Genomic DNA, 22,006 nt, shown 5'->3' on the forward strand with positions numbered 1-22,006 from the left:
CTTGTGGTTGAGTTCCAATTTCAGAGCATTGTGGTCTGAGAATATGCAGGGGATAATTTCAATCTTTTGGTATCGGCTGAGACCTGTTTTGTGTCCCAGACAGGTTTTTGCATGGGTGTTCTGTCTATTTCTGATAGTGGGGTGTTGAGGTCCCCTACTATAATGTATTTTTATCTATATGTCTCTTTATTCTGGTTAAGAGTTGGCTTGTGTATCTTGCTGCTCCCCTGTTGGGGGCATATATATTTATAATTGTCATATCCACTTGTTGAATACTTCCTTTAAGAATAATATAGTGCCCTTCTGCATCTCTAACTATAGTCTTTAGTTTAAAATCCAATCTGTCTGATATGAGAATTGCTACCCCACCTTTCTTTTGAGGTCCACTTGTGTGAAAGATGGTACTCCATCCCTTTACTTTCAGTCTGAATGTATCTTTAGGTTTGAAATGAGTCTCTTGTAGACAGCAAATGGATGGGTCATGTCTTTTTATCCAATCTGCAACCCTGTGTCATTATGGGAGCATTTAGGCCATTTACATTGAGACTAAATATTGAGAGATATGATTTTAATGATGCCATGTTGCCAGTAAAGTCTTTGTTTCTATCGGTTGTGACTTTCTGTTCTATATCACTCTTGGGGCCTTTTTACGTTTATAGAACCCCCCTTAATATCTCCTGTAGGGCTGGTTTCGTGGTTACGAAATTGGTCAGTGACTGGCGATTCTGAAATGTCTTTATTTCTCCATCCATTCTGAATGACAGCCTTGCTGGATAAAGGATCCTTGGCTGCATGTTTTTCTCTGAAAGAGCTTTAAAAATGCTCCCCCAACCCTTTCTCTCATTCCAGGTCTGTGTAGACAGGTCTGACGTAATTCTGATGCCTTTGCCTTGGTACGTGAGAAATTTCTTTGCCCTGGCCGCTTTCAATACTGTATCCTTGGATCTAATATTTGCGAATTGCACTATGACGTGATGTGGCATAGGTTTGTCATGGTTGAGCTTGGGAGGGGTCCTCTCTGCCTCTTGGACACGAATGTTTGTTTCCCTTGCTAGATTAGGGAAGTTTTCAGCTACAATTTGTTCAAATATCTCTTCTAGACCTCTGTTTTTCTCCACCCCCTCGGGGATGCCGATGATTCTGACATTGGAACGTTTCATTGAGTCAGTAATCTCCCGTAACCTACATTCTTGAGTGTGGATTTTTTTAAGTCCAGATTCTATTTTAGCTTTTTCTTCTACTAACCCATCCTCCAAGTCGCTGATACGTTCTTCTGCCTCATTCACCCTGGCCGTCATAGCCTCTAGTTTTGACTGCATTTGGCTCATAGAATTTTTAATTTCTGCCAGATTCGCTCTCATTTCCGCCCTTAGAGATTCTATATTCTCATTAACATTTTCGTTAATACTTTTTTCAAGTCTACACATCATCTTGACCATTGTTACTCTGAATTCCATTTCTGATAATTTGGTTATATCCATATCCATTAGTTCTGTGGCAGAGGCCACAGACTCATTGTCTTTTCTTTGCTGGGGGGGACTTCTCCTTCTCGTCATTCTGATGAGGAGAGGTTGCAGGGTTGTCCAGAGCCCAAATTATTGACCAGGACCCAGGCTGTGCACCCTTGTTTTATAGGGATCTTAGGGATGTGGGCTTCTTGATTTTTCAGCCTGCCTTCTGGGGGAGGGGCCTGCCATGCTGATACTCAGGCAACTCTGTTTGGGTAGAGTCTCCGTGTCCCCTGCGAGGGGGGATGGGGATGGGCACACTGTGAGCCGGTCTTTCCAGGCTTTTGTTCTCTGGCGGCTTTCCCTGGTGGTTTGCTGTGCCTCTTCTGAGAGTCAGAGCAGCAGTAGCTGAATCCCAGCCTCTGTCTCAGAACAGAGGGATCGCGGACCGTTCTCCACTGATGTTCTGGCCACTTTAACTCTGTTTCTGTTGGTGCTGCTCAACCCTGCAGTATCCTGGGATGTGCGCCCCGCACCCAGCCTCCCTGCCCTCACTTCCAGGGCCGGGGTGTCTCTGTCCTTTGTGTTTCTAACGCTGCCAGCTGACCCCGCTTGTTCCCGGAGCTCCGGGTCTCAGTCTGGTTCCAGTGAGCGCACCGGAGCTCCGTGAAAAGTCTGGTGGCGCATGCTCCCAGCTCATGGTCTCAGTCCGCTCTCTCGCGGTGCCCTCTGTGAGCCCGCCTGCTCCCCCGTGCAGGTGGCTACCGCTTCCCGGCGCCCGAAGGCGGCGGCTCCCTCCCCCTTCCGTTTATCTTCCGATATCTGTGCGCGGTTTCACGGCTCCCTGCTTCGTACCTCAATACTCAGCGCTGGAGATGTTCATTTGTAGAGATCCAGGTGTATCTTCCTGCGTCTCAGGCTGATTCCGTGGTTGTTTAGGCTGGTCTGGTACCTATCCAGCTCGACTCGGGGGACCCGCTGATAAAGGGGTCCGCTGAAAAAGGGGTCCCCTACTCCTCCGCCATCTTAACCCAAGTCCAAGTCATGTCTTGATAATGCCTCTTAATGCTTCTTTATATAATAACAGATAATTATATACTGTTACATATGCAGTTATATGGTTAAAACATAATTGTGTATATTCTAGGATATAGTTTAATATGCTATTTCAAGCATGTTCACTCCATGGTTACCTATGGACTAAATGTCTGGTTTCTCCATTATAAGAGGGAGTGACATGGCTGTAGTTCTCTTCAGCCCTATCAGGTATGTTTTCAAGGGTAAGAAATAGTTTAGGGCAGTAGGAGATGGGGATCAAAGCACATCGACGTAAGTGCTTGTGAGCATCACAGAGATTTAAGCAGCTGCTTCAGAGCGCAAGGACAACCTCTGAAGAGCCGTGAAGGAGGAGCTCCTGTTCTTCTGCACAGCAGACTCTAGCTAGCTGTGCCATGGGAACTCATTCCCTAGTCAGGACCCACTGCAGTGACAGGATGAAGCTCCTGCAGAGGGATTCATGGCCATGGCCTGACTTTCTACAAATTTCCAGAAACTTAGTAGCATAAATGACACAGATTTGTTACCTTAGAGTTCTAATGGAAATAATCCAATGCAGGTCTCATTGGGCTAATAGCAAGACATCAGCCAGGCTGTGTACTTTTTCTGGAGACTCTAGCTGGGACTCTGTCCCCTTCTGTCTTCAAAGCCAGCAGTGGTGGGTAGAGTCCTTCTCATGCTGCGTTACTCTGGTGTTACTTCTCTGTTTTCCTTTTCTACTTGTCAGGACCCCCATAATTGTTTTGGGCCCTTCAGGACAATCCAGGATAATCTTTCTATGTTAAGGTCTGCTGATTCTCTTTTTTTTTCCTGTAACATACTCACAGGTTCCTACGGAGACTATTATTCTTCTCACCCGCTTTATTATTGATCATCTGGCTTGTAGTGTCAGATAGCTCTTAAACTCTTTAAACTGTGGGCTAAAACCAATTTGTTCACATCTTTCTTAATTTATTTCCCTATGTATTTTTAGTGTTTTTATCTATTATTGGCCACTGAATATTTGGACAACTGCAACACCATCACTCACCCTGTAATTCTTCCAGCCTCCATCCCACACCTGTCCTTTCATGAGAAGTTGATAAGTTGAGGGTAATAGACATGCCTTTATTTTTCTCAGATGAGCACAATTTCTGATTGTAAGCATTTTTGTCTGATTTTTCACCCATCTGACTCTCTCTGTGTCACTTCTTTTATTCTCTTTTGGCAATAAGTTACTAGCTTTCCTCAATTTCTTACCCGACATTTACAGCGCTCTGTTCTTGGATGATTATTGCTTTTTCTTTGCTAACACCCTTAGCTCTTCTAGAATGACTGCCTTTTCTGGTAGAAGTAGGGAAATCTAATGCTCACCAGCCAAAGGAGACAAAATTAAGGCTGTGTTTTCTATTGTTTCCCTCTTTTTCCTACTTTAAAAATAAAAAACAAAAAAACAAAACAAAACAAAATTTGTGTGTGTGCTTAGAAAGAGAGCAGTGAGGGTGGGGGTGGGGAGACAGAGTCCTAAGCAGGCTCCACACCCAGTGCAGAGCCCAACACAGGGCTTGATCTCAAGACCCTGAGATCATGACCTGAGCCAAAGTCAGATGCTTAAGCGACTGAGCCACCCAGTGCCTCCTCCTCTGTCTATTTTTCATCAGATTACTTATTGCTTGTTTACTTGTTTTATTTATTTATTTAGTGTTGTAGGAGTTCTCTATATATTTTGGATACTAACCCTGTATCAGATATGCCATTTGTGTATATCTTCTCCCATTCATTAGGTTGTCTTTTTGTTCTGTTGTTTCCTTCGCTGTGCAAAAGCTGTTTTATTTTGGTGTATTGTCAATAGTTTATTTTTGCTTTTGTATTTTTGCCTGAGGAAAACTATCTAGAAATATGTTGCTATGGCCAGCATCAAAGAAATTCCTGCCTGTGCTCTCTTCAAGGATTTTGATGGTTTTATTCCTCATATTAAGGTCTTTAATCCATTTTGAATTTATTTTTGTGCACGATGTGAGAAATGGTCCAGTTTCATTCTTTTGTTGAACACCACTTATTAAAGACTGTCTTTTCCCCGTTGTATATTCATGCTTCTTTGTCATATATTACTTGACCATATAATTGTTGGTTTATTTCTGTGCTCTGTGATCTGTTGATTTATGTGTCTGTTTTTGTGCCAATACCACACTGTTTTGAATACTGTAGCTTTGTGGTATATCTTGAAATGTGGGATTGTGATGCCTCCAGCTTTTTCCTTCTCAAGATTGTTTTTGCTTTTGGGGGTCTTTTGTAATTCCATACAAATTTTAGTATTCTAGTTCTGTGAAAATGCTGTTGATACTAGTAGGGATTGCCCTGGATGTGCAGATTGCTTTGGGTGTTACATTGTTTTCCTTTTTTTTCTGTAGTAAACTCATTAGTGCTGCTGCACATATGGGAACGACCTTTCAGAAAGCCAAGCTACACACCCTATTTTCAAACAGTAAAGAACTGCACATGTGTTGATAAATATAGTATTTAAGGGTATAGATTTTGGAGCCATACTAAGTGGGTTTGACCAATAGTTCTAATAATTACTTAGGTGTACAACCTTGAGCAAATTACTTCATTTATCCCTATGTTAATGGGCTCATATGTGAAGTAGTGTTTTTAAAAGTATTAAATGAACTGACATGTGTGAAGTATAGTTTACTATGTACCAGATAAGTTGTTATTTATTAAGTTTATAAAATACAAAATGCCTAATACTAAATTTAAGCAATATGTTTTTACAAGATTTTTCACACATATATTCAACTTTTTCCTTACTCCCTCTTTCTTTCTTTTTTTTAACCTTTTCAGTAATTGTTTTCTTATCCTTGGTTCCAGATCTTTAGACTGCTAGGACATTTATGGGAGAACTTTAGGAGAATAATCACATTGAAGAAGTCATCTGTAGTCGCCAAAGGCCTTAGTTAGGGTGCCAAGGGAAATGATTCTTTACTGTTCCATCTATAAGGAAAAGGTAGGTTTTTGATGTGGGAGAGAGCACAGAAATGGCCTGTCGACAAGTGGAGACTTGTTTTCTGGATTAAAAACCATTAATAGACACCATCCCGACCTTCACATATATGAATCCATATGCCTGGCACTCTGATGTTCATTAATGTTTTGTTTTTTAAAATAGGTCCAAGTGACTGTTTTCTAGAACAACAAAACAATGGAGTAGGACAATGAACAAATAAGTTAACTTATTAGTGCTGTCACAGAAGAAAAAAATTTTTTTCTTTTTTTAAGAACACATAGATTCAAGAGTGAGAAGTGATGAGAGATTGGGAACGAAGAGAGAAAAATAAGAGACAGGCAGGGCTTTTTGAGGGAGACTTCTCTTTCTCTTGTACTTGGACTGTGAGCCCCACTGAGCAGTGACTAAACCACAGGGAGATAGATACAGCCTCCATAGTTCAATGTTCTTGCTAGTGAGCAAAGGCCAAACATGATACTGAAGTTTTATGAACATGATGATTCTCCAATTATTGGAATAAATATCCTGAAAGCTTTAAGAAAGCCAGAAAAATATAGGTGAGAGAGTATAATGTTATTATGATATTTAATATAATTATACTTTGGCTAGAAATTAGAAAAGATAATAAAAATTAACAAGAAGAGGAAACTGAATATAAATAAAATAGGTTTTAGAAACCAGTGAAGACTAAGGCCAAGAATTCCCTATAAGAGCAAAAACCATCTAAGAAAGCTGAAGGTAGCAAAAACATTTCATCCATAGCACGACTTAAGGAATCTCAAAACACACCACATGCATTTAGCTAGAAATTAATGCCGGTCCCGGAGCCTGGAAGGGTGAATCAGAGAGTCTGTGAGATGTGCTGTGTTAATGTTCTCAATTCTTTTCATAAGAAATGACGACCGAAACCCAGGACAGAAGCTCGTAGGTAATAGATGGAGAGAGAAATAGATGGTAGATTTATATCTGTTCAAAGGGCAGGTGCTGGTCAGGAAGTAGGTGGTTAGGCCTCCTTTGGCCGAGATAATGGTTTTCAGTTCGGTCTGATGCTCCGTCCGTTCACTCAATTCTGTCTACAGCTGTGGAATTGATGAATGCGTAAGTGTTCTGTTCTGGAAACAAAGGGTTACAGATCTTCTTCAATTCCTTTCCTAAAATATTTCTAATTTTGTGTTGACTTTTAGGCTATACTGGTTTAGTTTCTAATTATCATGATCATTAATATTACTCGTTTTCCCTAATTAAAACCTTATACTTTATTATTACTTTTTTAAAAGATCGATTTATTTATAGAGAGAGTACAAGCAGGGGGAGGGGCAGTGGGAGTGGGGGAAGCAGAGTCCCTGCTGAGCAGGGAGCCCCACGTGATGCAGGACTCGATCTCACAACCCGAGAACAGGACCTCAGCTGAAATCAAGAGTCAAACGCTTAACTGCACCACCCAGTGCCCCTAAAATCTTATATTTTAGTATAAAAAGTATAATGTATAAATATACTTCATAAGCCAATTATTTTGCCACAATGCGCTTATCTGTTAACAGAATCTTAAAACATGGGTAAATAAAAATATGTAAACATTTTTACTAATGATTAGGTTTGGAGGACTTAATTTAAAATTACTAGCTACATAAAGAGGAGGTAAAAGTTATATACTAGGCTTCATTGCTATCATTCAGTTCCTTTTCTGAAACTGTTACTTTGGCCTCTGAGACTTTACCAAAAATGGGGAAAAAAGCAGTCCATGAAAAGTTAAGCATGACCCTTTAGCTCTTTTGCTACATGGAGTACAGTTTCAAATGTGTAGCTTCCTTTAAAAAGAGAGATTTATTCCCGCTTCACAACATGCACAGAACAAAGTCTGAGAATAACATTGAATTACAATACTGATCTCTTTCTTTTGAATTTCCAGAGCAGTTTATCATTCTCCCTTCTGATAGTTGCTTATGTATTTGTCTCCTATCCATGTATATTCTGTAAGCTGCTTGAAGACAGGTTTCCTTTTGAAAACCTCTGCTGTAGCTAGCATAGTGTTTTAAGTAGTAGATGCTCAGAAAGGATGCTAAAATAAAAGCATAGAAGAATATTGATTAGTCGTACTAATCAAGGTTAGCCCAAGGTAAACCAAGTTGTACTGACTTCCAGGAGCTCAATGTAATGATCTAATATAAATGCGAGGAATGCCTTGTTCTATACAGTCTTCTGTAGAAAACTGGAAACACAGCAATTGTAAGCTATGTTGCCTAGAAAAGTTTATGCAAACGCAAATGATCCTCTTTTAAAGATAAACATCAAGGAGACCTGTTTTCCTTTCCAGATAACAAATTAGTGAATAACTTAGTTAACATGTTAGAATTTGAAATACAGTCCTCTCTTCTTCTATAGAGGCAATACAATGTAGAAAATAACATCCTTATAACGTGTAACAAAGAAAATGACTCACTTTGTTGTAACAAAATTGAGAATGTGACATCCCAAGCCTTGTGTACCGGTGACAGTATTTCCAGTCTGTCCTTTGAAATGAAGGAAAACTTACTACAAGGTTAAGAGCCAAAAAGTGCTTTATAGCTGTGACAGCATTACCTGCATACAAGCTAAATGTTCTTACTGGCGGTGCTTCATCATTTAAATACTTAAATGTCTTGCTTACTATTGAGAAAATGCGTTCTTTTAAAATTTGGCTAAATATTTTGTTTTTTAAAATAGGGGAATAATCTTAGGCCAAGAAGCAAATATTTAACTTTGTTGCTTACAAGTTTCTACTATTTATATCCCATCAAATAAAGCATTAATACTTCATTTTGACCTACTTAGTAAATCCTCAGCCACTAATTTGGATGAATAACCTAACTGAAATATTTAACCCATTTTTAGACAGGTCCTATATTTTTCAGTGTGATTTTAAATTTTATTTGAAGAATCCATTAACGGATACATTGTCTCCCCGAGAACAAGAGTAAAATCCAATTTGGAATCTTGAGCCTGTAAGAAAGTTTAGTTGAGAAAAAGCCAATAAAATTAAAATATTAATAAATAGGTCATGAGGTCATATTACATACCTTCTTCTCTGAGTAATCAAAGCTAAAATTGGGAGTCTGGCAAACAGAAGCAGAACATGATTCAGATACTGTAAGTCAAAAGCCAGATGAAACCCTTCTGCCCCTTGCGGAAAGGAAACGTTGCTCTAAAAACCAAGGACAAAGAGAGAAGCTTAAACAGAAGCCAAAAAGCATCGTCTTCCATAAATGGTGGCTCTTGTGAGAAACCAAGCGCAAGAATTTTTCTGAGGTCCAATTTTCTCACAGTAGCATGGCTCCAAGTCCTTGCAGTTCCTGTGGGATAACATACCAATCATTTATCTAATTAAACACTGGGTTTGCCTGTAAGAAGTAGAGAATTAAGGACAGAATTTTCCACATGGTATCTGATTGCAGAGTTCTGTACACTATCGGATGTAATTTCGAGCAAAGCTTCTAGATGAAGGGCAGCAACGATGAAAATTTCAAATATTAGGAAATAATTATCTATAAATGGTTATCATTTTTAATAACCGCTTAAGGAATATGAGTGTAAGAGCCACGATCTCAATCTGATAAATATGGCCCTGAAATGCGATATTGTTTCTAAATAGTTACAGCCTTCTACTTTAAGCTTCTCTTTTAAAAACTATTATTTCCATGTTACTTTTGAACGTTACCTACTTTTCTAAGTTTCACGTCTAGGACTGTAGTTTTAAAAACTCCAAGTGTCTATTCCTATTTTACTGATGTTCATTAAATTTCCTTTTCATTAATTGGAGTGTCATTTTCGAGGGAAAATGTAAATGTCAGAAATGTTAATTAGCTGGGAAGAAAAAAAAAATCACCATATTGGTTAAGCAAATGGACATCACCAGGGATCTGAGGGGGCTAAAAGGGGAATTGGCCTTTTTTATTCTGGCTGAAGAGAGGAAAGAAGCCCAGGTACTCTCAACTACCAGATGCAGGCAGAATAGAACTGATGTGGATTCTCAGAAAGTGGACTAGACAGGACCTTCTCCCCTCTGCATTTAAAGAGGCGAAAGAACAAGATGTTAGTCTTTGTGACAACAGTTTCCAATACCGAAGTTGTGATGATGCAGACAAGAACATCTAACATGGGAATTAAAATTTTAGACAAAGTTAGGATAAACTAGGGTTATAGGAAACATGACTGAAAGGGAAGTGCAGTGGTGATGATGTGAGTAGCACAGGAAGTCACACTTCATTCTAACGACAGTCTATATCCTGGGTATCTCTAGTTTTGACTAATTTTAATCCTAGAACGCCTCACTTTGAAATCTTCTTAAACATCACTTCCATACCATCTATGTTTTATTCTTCCTTAATGAGATTTGGCACCTTTCAAGTACACTTGCTGGAAAAGCAGCCACATATCCAATGCTTTTTGGCAGAGGAAAATCAAAACCATGAGTTCTTAGCATTTTCTGCGGTAAACTCAAAATTGGCATTGACACCAAAGTTAATACCAAAAGAAGTCATTTGCCTGCTTTAAATGACATTTGTGTGGCCAACACAACCCATATGGGGTGATGAGTACAGGGACATGGTCAAACAGGACATGCAGGGGACAAAAGAAGATCGTTACCTGGTAGGTGGAGTCGAGCCTTTGTACCAATTTTGACGTGGTTCATTATAGTGATTAAGTAGAACTTCACTTTCCAGAGAGCCCCTTCTAGGATATTTTTACAGTAGGGGCCAGATTAGTTCTCACTTCATTTATTCATTTCTTTTTGTGAAGTAACCTGCTGCAGAGTTATGGCATGCCAGTTAGGTGCCATGCCCTGGCCATCTGCCTCTCTCCCCGTTTCCTCAGTGACAATGGCACACAGGCATTTCAAAAGTAAGTTGATAATTAAGATGAAAATATTACAGTCCCCTCATCCCTTTTTGTATTTACGATAGTGACTGCACAGAATCTTGTTTACTTGCATATATAAATAAGTATTTTATTTATAAATTTGAGATAAAATCCATATTGACCTGTAACTGGGCTTCTTTGTTTTGGGTGTGCCCCTCTTGAGTAGATTATGGGGAGCTATCCTGCTTGTTGTGGGCTGCAGTTACACCACGTGATTACTGCAAGATCCTCTGATCTCTCAACGACGTGGTTACCACAGGTGCTCCTCTATCTCTCTCCGTTCCTGTGCTAGCCTTTTATATTTTAGTGTGTTCTGGATGTGATAACAGAGTTTCTTTTATTTAACTGCAGTTAAAAACAATGCATGCTACCATGTTTAGTCCATATCCCTACTTCCAGTTCTGTTTTTACAGAAGAAATCCTGTCCTCCTCCCAGCACAGAACTATGTAATTGATTTTCCAACCCATCACCCCTTGGGTATGGAGCTGTCCCTTTGGCAGCACAAAGTTACTTCCATCTCTTCTGAAGTCACAAGATGACATACCTGCTTGGTAGGGTTGCTGCAATCTCTAAGTTACTGGTTCTTGCTGGAACATTTATAAGCTCCTGGAGATGCTCCCATTTTGCCAATTCACAAAAACACCTCCTTGTGCAGTCTCGAGTTGTTCCAACTTATATTCACCTTTATAAATGCTGTCAATAAGTTCCGTATATCAAAACTAGTACCATGTAGACAATAAACTATTCTCTAAACACTTTTTCCTTATATATGCGTAACATTTCAAAGTTCTTGCATGGAGTATTGTGTGTTCTTAGTGTTTGTTAGCTACTGGCAGTGAATGTAGAGGAAATGAATGTGAGTAGAGTGTTCTATCATGGAGGAAAGCTACCCCAGATTTTTAACATTTTGAAGACAGAGTCCTACAACAGCAGAAGTGTAATGTAACATTGTAGCATTTTTGAGATTTTGATGGTTACTGAGTGAATACGAATTGTGTACAGATTGTTTGCTGTTCCCAGGATGCCACGTTCGTACTTCTTTGAGCATTTGCTGTTGTTGGTTACTGTGGTGCAGTTTATCCCCTCTAGGAAACATTTGCAAGTGGGACAGGGAGATTTATGTTTGTTTGCTCTTTTATTTATTTTTTAAGATTTATTTTAGAGCACATGCAAGTGTGGGGGCAGGGAAGGGCAGAGGGAGAGACAGAATCTTAAGCAGACTCCCCACTGAGTGCAGAGCCCGACTCGGGGCTTGATCTCATGACCTGGAGATCATGACCTGAGCTGAAATCAAGAGTTGGACGCCTAACCAACTGAGCCATCCAGGTGCCCCATGTTTGTTGTTTTATTTTCAATCCTTAACATAAGCGAGGGTAGTTTTGAATTTAGGTAATCAGGGATTGGGGTGCATAGCAAGAAGAATCCCCCTCCCCAGCTTTGAGAATTGGATTCTTGGGCCATTTCCTACATCTTCACTTGGCTAATTTCTTGGTCCCAACATAGATGCAGTTTTTATTGCTAATCCCCCAAAAAACACAGAATCTTGGGTGAAAAGATTACCATTCCATAAAAACTATAAAATTCTGGATAGTATTTATCACATTTTAATGTGGCATATAGTTTATTTTTTCATGCTCCAATGAGATCGATAAAGATGAGATTGTCTTATTCACCCTTGCACCATGGTGTGTAACACAGTGCCCTCCCAAATTTCCTCAAACATTGCAGAAGGAATGGAGCAATTAATGAACACAAATAGACTGGCGTAACTTTCTGACTTTAGTAGATTTGTTGAAAGTTTAAATCGATCATTCTGGTGAGCTCAATGTGACATCCAGTTACTGTGAATAGGAAAATAAACATTAAAAAGAGACCACAACAATCACAATATTTTATATCAAATGAAGATTGTATAACTAATGCCATTTCTTTTAGCTATACTAGGTTGTCTTTAAAATAAGTAAATGATCTTTTTGTGATACTGAAATTAACAAAGCCCTTTATTATAGAAAAAGCATTTTGGATCATTATGGTTTTGGTATTTTAGTATGTATTTTATATGGTATTTTTTTAAGACCCCCACCCCTACCTCAACAGAATTTTTATCTATTTTTCTGGCAATGCCTGACATCATGCTTTGCATATGAAATGTGCTCAAAAACTATTTGCTTGCTAAATTTAATTTAAATTAAATGTTCAGAAACTTAATTTTATAGGCACCATGCTTGAGAGAACTTTAGACTCGTCAACATAGGAAGGTCAGTATAAATCCTGACTTTGATCTGACTTTAGTCTGGAAGTTTGTCCAGTGCCAAAAGTAATGAAAAGTCTTACTTGAGGAGATAGTACTCATTTCATGAAAGATTTTTACTAGATATCATAGTTCCATAGTTCTAGTGTTCTATCTATTGGTTATCTCTTCTTTATCTCTCTGTTTATATCCATCACAAGTGGAAAAGTAGTAAGACTGACTATATTTACCATATATGTTTGCTCTAGTAAGGTTTACTTTTCTAACTGAAAAGTTGGTTTATTTGCAATACAAACACTTCTTAATACAGATATGAGTGGAATTGGATGCTTATAAGGGAATTTGAGAAACCCTAATCTCTCTCCACGTTCCCATGAGGCCTGTAAATCATTAAGGCCAGAAAATCAAAGAATCAAGGGGTCCCTGGGTGGCTCAGTTGGTTGAGCGTCCGCCTCTTGGTTTCAGCTCAGGTGATGATCTTAGGGTCCTGGGATTGATCCCTGTGTCCGTCTCTGCGGAGAGTCAGAGTGGGCTTGAGATCCTCTCCTTCTGTGCCTTCCTCCTGCCCCCACCTGCTTCTTGAAGGCCCACTCTCTCAAATAAAATAAATAATATCTTTTAAAAAAAGAATCGTCTCATTTGTCCAAATTAAATATTGCTATGTTTGTAGAATTCTTTTTATGAATGACATTGCTTTCACAACATCTCTTTAAAAAAGACCTAGCTTTACTGGCTTGGAGGATGAACACACTAACCTCACTAAACTAAGAATTGCTTGAAGTCAGTCAGCCTTTATTGTTTTTGGAATCTTAATGTCTAGCTCAGTACTAGGCTCAGAAAAGCTACTAAAACTGACTTATTGTGGTGTAGTCTCATTACTGTGCATTAACTTAACAAACTTTCTTTCCCCTGGTATCTCCTCTAGGCATGGAGTGATATAGCCTGTCTATGTGGAGGAACTATAGAGAAAATACTTCTTTTTTAAGATTTAATTAATTTGAAAGAGAGAAAAAGCAGGGGGAGCAGGAGTGGGAGAAGGATAAGCAGACTCCCCACTGAGCAGGGAGCCTGATGCAGGACTGGATCCCAGGATCCTAGGATCATGACCTGATCAGAAGGCAGAGGCTTTGCCAGCTGAGCCAATCAGGGGTCCCTAGAGCAGTACTGTAAGGTGTGTTTCAGGGAGCACTAATCTAGCAAGATGCTTACGTAAAAAATACTTCATGGTTTCACTTGGAGAGTATCTAACTCACATTAGCATCACTTCCCAATTTACCTTAAATCCATTTTCTGTGCAGTATTCACAATTCTTTGGAGAAGACTGAGCTCTGGGATAATATGTCCAGTGGGGCATCTTCACAAGGCCCTGGTGGCTGGAGAGAAGCGACCAGAGAAGTCAGGGAGTTTGCTAAGTGAGTCCAAGTGCCATCATGTTCCCATTTTGGCTGAAGTTTGATTTTGCCCCACTGTTGAAATTGAAATGAAACTTCTGAAAGTACTCTCTTTGCTCTGAAATCGCATAACACTTCTTCTCTGTAATACATACACTTTTAACTATTATCCCTCATAGTCTATATACATACATATATATATGTATGTATATACATATACTTTTAAAATACATACTTTTAAAAGTGTATGTATACATACACTTTTAACTATTATCCCTCATAGTCTATATACATACATATATATACATACACACACTCAAAAAGCAATAATGTAATTTAAGATTAAGACCCATGTTTCATATTTGGCATGCTGAGAAGTAGCCTCAGTAGAATGAGTCGGTTGGTGGACTACATGTCCGAGAGTATGAACTGGAATGGAGTGGGTGTGGGGGATGAGGAGGGAGAACGGGGATGGGTCAGCAACTGTGACTTAAAGTTGTATTTCTGATATACTTTAAAGGTAAGATCACTCCCTGCTTTAGTTCAAAACATAAAAAAAAAAAAATGGTGCTAACAAAAATAAGAGATTCGTAAAGATCACTAAATATAACATTATGAGTATGAACTTTAGAAGTGATTCTGAATAAATTTTATAATTTAGGAAAGAACACATTTATCCAAAAGAGCAGTTGTTCACAAAACCAGTAATGCCCTAACACAAGGGAGTCAGGTGTTGTCTTTGTTCCTATAAATTCTGAAAAGGTGGTTTCTATGTGGCTGTCAAAAAGGGATGTATGACACAGGAAAATGGCATAATGAGCAGTTAATTTAAAGTAACTAAAGTGTATTAGCCTTAGTCAGGTGAACAGTTTTATTTTTGTTGCTGTCTTTAGTAATCACACATGTATGAGTCATTAAAAAGCCAATCTGGTTGGTTCAGTGCATGCTGTTTTATCTTGTTTTCTCTCTGCCAGCAAGCACATATACCCCTAAATGGCTCACATCTGTTCTTTGTAATTTAGTGATTATGTGAAGGCCTCTGTGCCCCCTTGTTTATTTTAAAAGGACAATGGGAAGCTTCATTTGCATGCGATTTAAGGAAAAGCTTGGATTTCTGAGGTTCTTTGGTTATTTGCAAACTTTCCTTGCAAGTGGGTATCCACTCTCTACAAAATATTAAACATTTAAATATGTAAGGTATGGCCTTGATCGTGCCCAATTTAGCCTCTCTCATTTGATGGATGGCCCCTGATATTTTTCAAGCCATTGGCAGTACTTGGCCATTTTGATTCCTATCCAAAGAAAAACCTGGTTCATTGGGATAACCATATGTCTCAGTCCCAAGGCAGTCCCTGTTTACACCTGTTATTCTGGTGTGATTGTTGATATTCCTCCTTTCACTCTCAAAATTGTGCACAATTGGATGACCATTTCTATGGTCATCCTAGATATGAAGCTGTAACTGTGCAATCAGTAAAGTGAAGTCTTAGTAGAGTGGCTGTTAACTTTTAAATGTGTAGGAATCAAAATGAAAGGTTTGGAAATTCACCTACTTGAAAAAATGGCATAAATTATAGCATATTCTGGTATATTTTAGGTGGTGTTTCTAGTTTGTGTTTAGTCTGGTCTGTTGTCGGCTATTTGATACAATGAGAAGTGCAATATGATTTAATATGTTCCACTGTCCTGTCAGAGAAATGCTTTTCTCAGTGTCACCCAGTGTATTTTTGGGTATTGGACTAATATCATCTGGTCCATCCAACTCTACGTGTTGCGTATACACCTTATTGATTTCTATGTGTTATGCAGCTCTGTTACTTACAGAGACCTCCGCTATCTTTTAGTTTTTTTGGAATCAGTGGGTGGAGAGAGCCAGCTGCTTGATAGAGGTGATATTGCCCCTCCAGGTGAGTGGAGAGCCAGGTACCTGGCATTACAAGCAATTCCAGGTGTTAGTTGAAAGGCTGGGTCTCCTCCTGGGGAGTATGCCAGGCATTGAGAAGTTTCTGTGTCAATATCTTCTACTTGCTTGCATTGATAAGGTTACATCAATAATTATCTCACAACACTGTGGATACACAGAGATCTGGTGTTGTGACATAGAAGGCTCAAAAATGACCCTGGGACTAAGAGAAGGGAGTGATCTTCTGACCACAGGCATGTCTGGGATGTTCCTGCGGCATTTCTTTCTTAAGAATGAGCCGAAGATCCATCCAAGCTCTATCACAAGTAATAAATGGTCGTTTTATAAACTACCAGGGATAACAACATTTGTCTGCCTTCCCAATTAATGATCTCAACACACCTCCTCCTTAAGCAGCCTGTAGTTGCCTACATATAAATACGACATTCGTACGGTTTCAGGAAAGCACTCCACAAGAACTACACGTGATCCAAATGTGAAATAGTGACATTTTCTTAGAGTTATTCATAGCCGTGAAAAGGGCGCATTAGACGTACTTACAGGGCTTTCAGCCAATACTGATTAAGTCTTACCGTGTAGACTATAGTATTATTCTTAGAACTACCAAGATTACAGATATTATTAGCTATCCATTCCACAAATTATAAATAATGGCAAATACCTTTTAGAATTCAGACTGTATACTCTAGCAGACATAGGCCTTTCTGAGTGATTCTGAGAGCTTTCTATTCTGCAGATAGAGCAATCAATACTAAATGCAGACATATTTTTAAGATCACACAGAGCTTTAGAGTTTCTTAGGCTTCTAGAGTGTTTTAAGGTGATTTCTAAGGAAATTCAGTGCAGAACTTCTTAAATGTAGTCACTTTTAATTTATAAATATGCCTCACTGGGGAAGTTATGTGTGTATACACATGTTAGGACAATACTATTGAAAAAAATTTTAATTTAACATAAAATGATGTGATTTGATCTTTTATTTTATTTTAAAGATTTTATTTATTTATTTGATAGAGATGGAGACAGCCAGCAAGAGAGGGAACACAAGCAGGGGGAGTGGGAGAGGAAGAAGCAGGCTTATAGCGGAGGAGCCTGATGTGGGGCTCGATCCCATACCGCTGGGATCACACCCTGAGCCGAAGGCAGACGCTTAACCGCTGTGCCACCCAGGCGCCCCTGATTTGATCTTTTAAAATGTATACTTTGCTTTTGTTGATTACATAGAACTATTGACAAAAATGATACCTATTCACCAAAAGAGAGAAGGAGTAAGTTTTGTATTTATTGCTTATGATACAATTTCTAAGGTATTTTGTTCTATATCAAATACACTTTTGATCCATAATATCCAATTATAAGTCTCAACTAACATAGAAGACAAAGACATTAAGTAGACTTTATCTTTTATTTTATTTTTTAAAGATTTTATTTGACTGTATGAGACAGTGAGTGAGCCCAAGCTGGGGGAAGGGGCAGAGGGAAGAGGAGAAGCATACTCCCCACTGGGCAGGGAGCCCGATGTGGGGACTCGATCCCAGGATCCTGAGATTATGACCCAAGCCGAAGGCAGATACTCAACCAATTGAGCCACTCAGGTGGCCCAGTTCGGCCAATTTTAAAACTGAGGATATTTCACTTTGAATTTAGATTTCTAGTTTTTCTTAAATAATTGGAATTTCTGGCAAAATTTAGCTCACAAAGAAGCATGACCACAACCAGAAGAACCTGAAGAAAATGTTCATGCCTTAAAAGACATGTACACGAACACGAACGTGCAAATTTCCCTCAAAGCCCACCCTTTTTTTTTTTTTTTAAAGATTTGAGAGAGAGAGAGAGAGCATGAGCAGGGGGGAGGGGGAGAGAGAGAAGCAGACTCCCCACTGAGCAGGGAGCCTGACGTGGGACTCCATCCCAGGATCCTGGGAACATGACCTGAGCCGAAGGCAGATGCTTAATTTCCTGAGTTACCCAGGTACCCTAAGTAGATTTAAATTTTACGTATCAAGAGAAAAATGTATGTGTAACAGGATGGAAAGAATTGTTATACTTGAATTGCTATTTAGGAAACCCTGTATTTGGAAGAAATAAGTAGATAGGTGAACACTATTAAACTTTTCCAAGGTCCTTCTCATTCCAGACAGGGTAGAGACAAAATAGGAGTGTGCAGTGTCGAAAGTAAGCACCCCACCTCCAACTCCCCTGTGGAATTTTTACAGAATCAGACAAAAGGCGTATCAACACACACCAAAAACCCACTGTAGCAAAACACTTTGAAGAGGATGAATCTATACATATATTGGATTTTTTTTTAAGTGGCAAATTCTGCATTTAGGTCTCTACTGCTGAGCCAGCTGCTGAGGTGCCAGCTGCTAGAGACTAGGGTTGGTATCTGAGCTACATGTGTAAAAAGATGGCAGCATGGGACTCCTGAGATCACAGTTGTTATTAAGGATCATTATGTCAGAATCTAATAAACATCCTGAGTAGCAATGCTTATGCAGCACGCGAAAGGATATATTAGCTCCTGTTTTGAAATACTTTCAGCTTATTATAGTTAGCTTACAAGAGTGTGACAGCTTATTGAAGTTTGCTAAGAAAAATCTCTTAGGTGTGCGTGAGATGTCTGATGACTGTATACACATCGTTCTTTGTCTCCTATCTAGAAAGGTAAACAAAAGCACTTTATTACCAGGGACAGGAATGTGAATGGTTTCATTAAAATTTTATAGTAGTTTTAAAGCAATTGTCTGTAATGTTTATAATTATCCTACAAATATAAAAATGAATCAGTAGTGTTAGAATTACTTATGTTTTATTTTGTGGATCTATTATTGTAACTGTCACCCCATTATTAAAAACAATATAAAAAAAAATGTTGTATTCATTTCCAGTGAAGATAGAAAAGCACTCTTCAGCCAACTTTTGCTTGATTGGGGGGGGGTGTTGGAGGGTGGGAAGGGAGCCCCTATGGGGTAGAACATTGTCTCACCAGTTTGTAGTTAAACTGTCAGCCAATACTGCAAGCATCGGAAGGCCGGACCTGGCTTAGGAGATCCACCTCCATGCTCACACACCAAACGGTTAGCAGGAGGCTGCAGGTCCTCACCATGTGGGCCTCTCCATAGAGCGGCTCATGTCATGACAGTGTATTCCTTCATAGGGGATGATCCAAGCAGGAGGAAGGGAGAGAGAGTGCCCTGCACTCTTATTATAACTTCACTTGAAGATACCTGTACTGGGGCACCTGGGTATCAGTCAGTTGAGCATCTGACTCTTGTTTTTGGCTCAGGCCATGATCTCAGGGTTGTGAGTTTGAGCCCCATGTCAGGCTCTGTGCTCACTGAGGAGTCTGCTTGTATTTCTTTCTCATTCTTCCCCATCCCCACTGTGCATGCAAACATTCTCTCCCTCTCTCTCTCTCTTTCTCTCTCAAATCCTAAAACATTACTTCTGCTGCAATCCGTTCTTCAAACACATCCCTCCTACTTCAGCATAGGAAGGGATTAACCAACCTGAATACCGAGGTGGGTGTGGCACATGACGGGCCATCTTGTCGCCTGGCAGCACAACCTACAAAGAATCCCAGAAGTTGGACACATTCTCAAAGGAAAAGACAATCAGTGGACATCAAACCTGAGAGGGACTATATGCTAAAATATCTGGACCATAACTAAGTTATTATAACTGTGCTCCATGAAGAAATGGCAAAACCTGTTGAAACAAATAGAAATACAAAGTCTTAGCAGACTGATAAAAGTTTTTTTAAAAAAATACATGGAAAATTTACAACTGAAAAATAAATCACTGAAAGTACTCAAAAACAGAATGGAGATAAGGAAAGAATAAGAAACCTTGAAAATAAACAATATCTTCCAATCTGTAGCACTAGGGGGTGGGGGAAACATTTCAAGAAAAATTAAGTTTCAGGAATCTTTGAGGACAACATCAAGATTCTAATATTTATGTCATAAGAATCTTGAAAAGGAGAAAGACCATGGCTCAGGGGAAAAAAATAATTGAAGACCTGAAACTTTCTAAATTAGGCAGAAGATATAACTTGCATAATCAAGTGCAAATTACAAAGAAACCTATGTCCAGTGCATGAGAATAAAGCTGCTGAAAGCCTAAGGTTTGGTAATAAGAATCCTCTAAACATCCAGAGGAAATGATATGCTTGGGAGAACAGGGATTCAGATGACTTCAGATGGCTCATCAGAAACCATAGAAAACCAGACATCATCTTTCAGGTGCTGATGGAAAAAAAATCATATCCAGAGAAAATATTCTTCTAATGAAAATAAAACCATCGTCAGATGAAAACTAACTAGAGGAATTTGTTGTCAGCAGATCTGTTCTGAGTAAATACTAAAAGACATTCCTCAGACAGAAACTGATACCACTGGTAAAAATGGACCTTAAAAAATGAAAAAAAAAAGTGCAACATAAATTTCAGATTTGTGACTAAGTGTGAAAAACTATTTTTTTCCTAAGTTTTAAAAAATGTTTGCAGTAGTTGAATGTAAAAGTTATAACCATCTGGTAACATTTTTGCATATAAAACATATGAAAATTACAACAAAAAGAGGGATAGCCATCATACAATACCTTTATATTGGTAAAGTTTCTACATTTCTAAATTTATTGGAAGTGGTAGAATATTAACTCTAAGTAGACTGTGAAATGTTAAGCATGTGTATTGTCCCTGAAAAATGACATAAAAATTATAGAGATAGTCAATATTTAAATTTAAATAGAATACTAAAAAAAATCATATTTCAAAAGAGACACAAAATGAGAAACAGGAGAAATAGAGTCCTACAGAAAGTGTCATAAAAATGCACCCAAAATGGGACGCCTGGGTGGCACAGTCGTTAAGCGTCTGCCTTCGGCTCAGGGCGTGATCCCGGCGTTATGGGATCGAGCCCCATATCAGGCTCCTCCGCTATGAGCCTGCTTCTTCCTCTCCCACTCCCCCTGCTTATGTTCCCTGTCTCGCTGGCTGTCTCTATCTCTGTCAAATAAATAAAATCTTTAAAAAAAAATGCACCCAAAAAAATGATGCACCCAAATGCAAATGCATCAATAATAGCATTAAATATAAATGGTTTAAACACACCAGTTGAGAGAGATGAAGATTGGATGTTATTTACTATTCGATATACATTAAAACCACAGTGAAGGAGAGACTTTTGGCCTGACCACAACGCAGCTATGAAAATTGTTAACAACGGAAACTGCCTATATATTTACATATGCTGTGAGAATGGATAGAAACTGGAACACCCGTACATCGCTGATAGGAACGTAAAACGACACAGGCTCTCAAAGAATTGTTAGTACCTAATGAAACTCTACATGCATGCACCGTGATCTAGGAGCTGCATTCTCGGGCATTTATACCAGAGAAATGAAAATTTACATCCACACAAAAACCTGCACATGAATGTTCATAACAACTTTAAAACAGTTAAAAAAGTGGGAAAACAAAGCCAGGCGTCTCTTGTGGGTGAAGGGTTAAACCAGTCTTTGTGTGTTCCTGCTGTGGAATACTACTCAGCAATGAAGAGGAAGGAACTATTCACACATTGGTCCATGCAGGCATGGGGATGGGTCTCTAGGAAATTACGCTGAGTGAAAAGAAAATGTATCTCAAATACTTAACCGAGTGTGTGATTCCATTTACATAACAATTTTTAGATGGCAAAATGGTGGAGCTAGAGAACAGGTTAGTGGTTTCCAGGTATTAGGAAGAGGAGGAGTAGGGGCAAGGAGACAGCCATGGTGTAAAAGAGCATCATGGGAGATCTGCGTGGTGAGATTCTTCTGTGTCTTGACTATGGTGGTGATCACCTGCATGGACACGTGTGAGAAAATTGCACAGACCTAAACACACACACACACGCACAGGGTAACATAAAATGGTGAATCTGAATGGGGCCACGATGACGTCAATGTCGGTTTCCTGACTGTGGTATTGTGCTGCATTCATACAAGATCTCACTGCTGTGGGAGTGTGGGTGCAAACACATCTGAATCACATCAAGTCCCATTTT

This window comes from Ursus maritimus, unplaced genomic scaffold (assembly GCF_017311325.1).
Source record: "Ursus maritimus isolate PB19 unplaced genomic scaffold, ASM1731132v1 scaffold_7, whole genome shotgun sequence".
NCBI classification, from domain to species: Eukaryota; Metazoa; Chordata; class Mammalia; order Carnivora; family Ursidae; genus Ursus; species Ursus maritimus.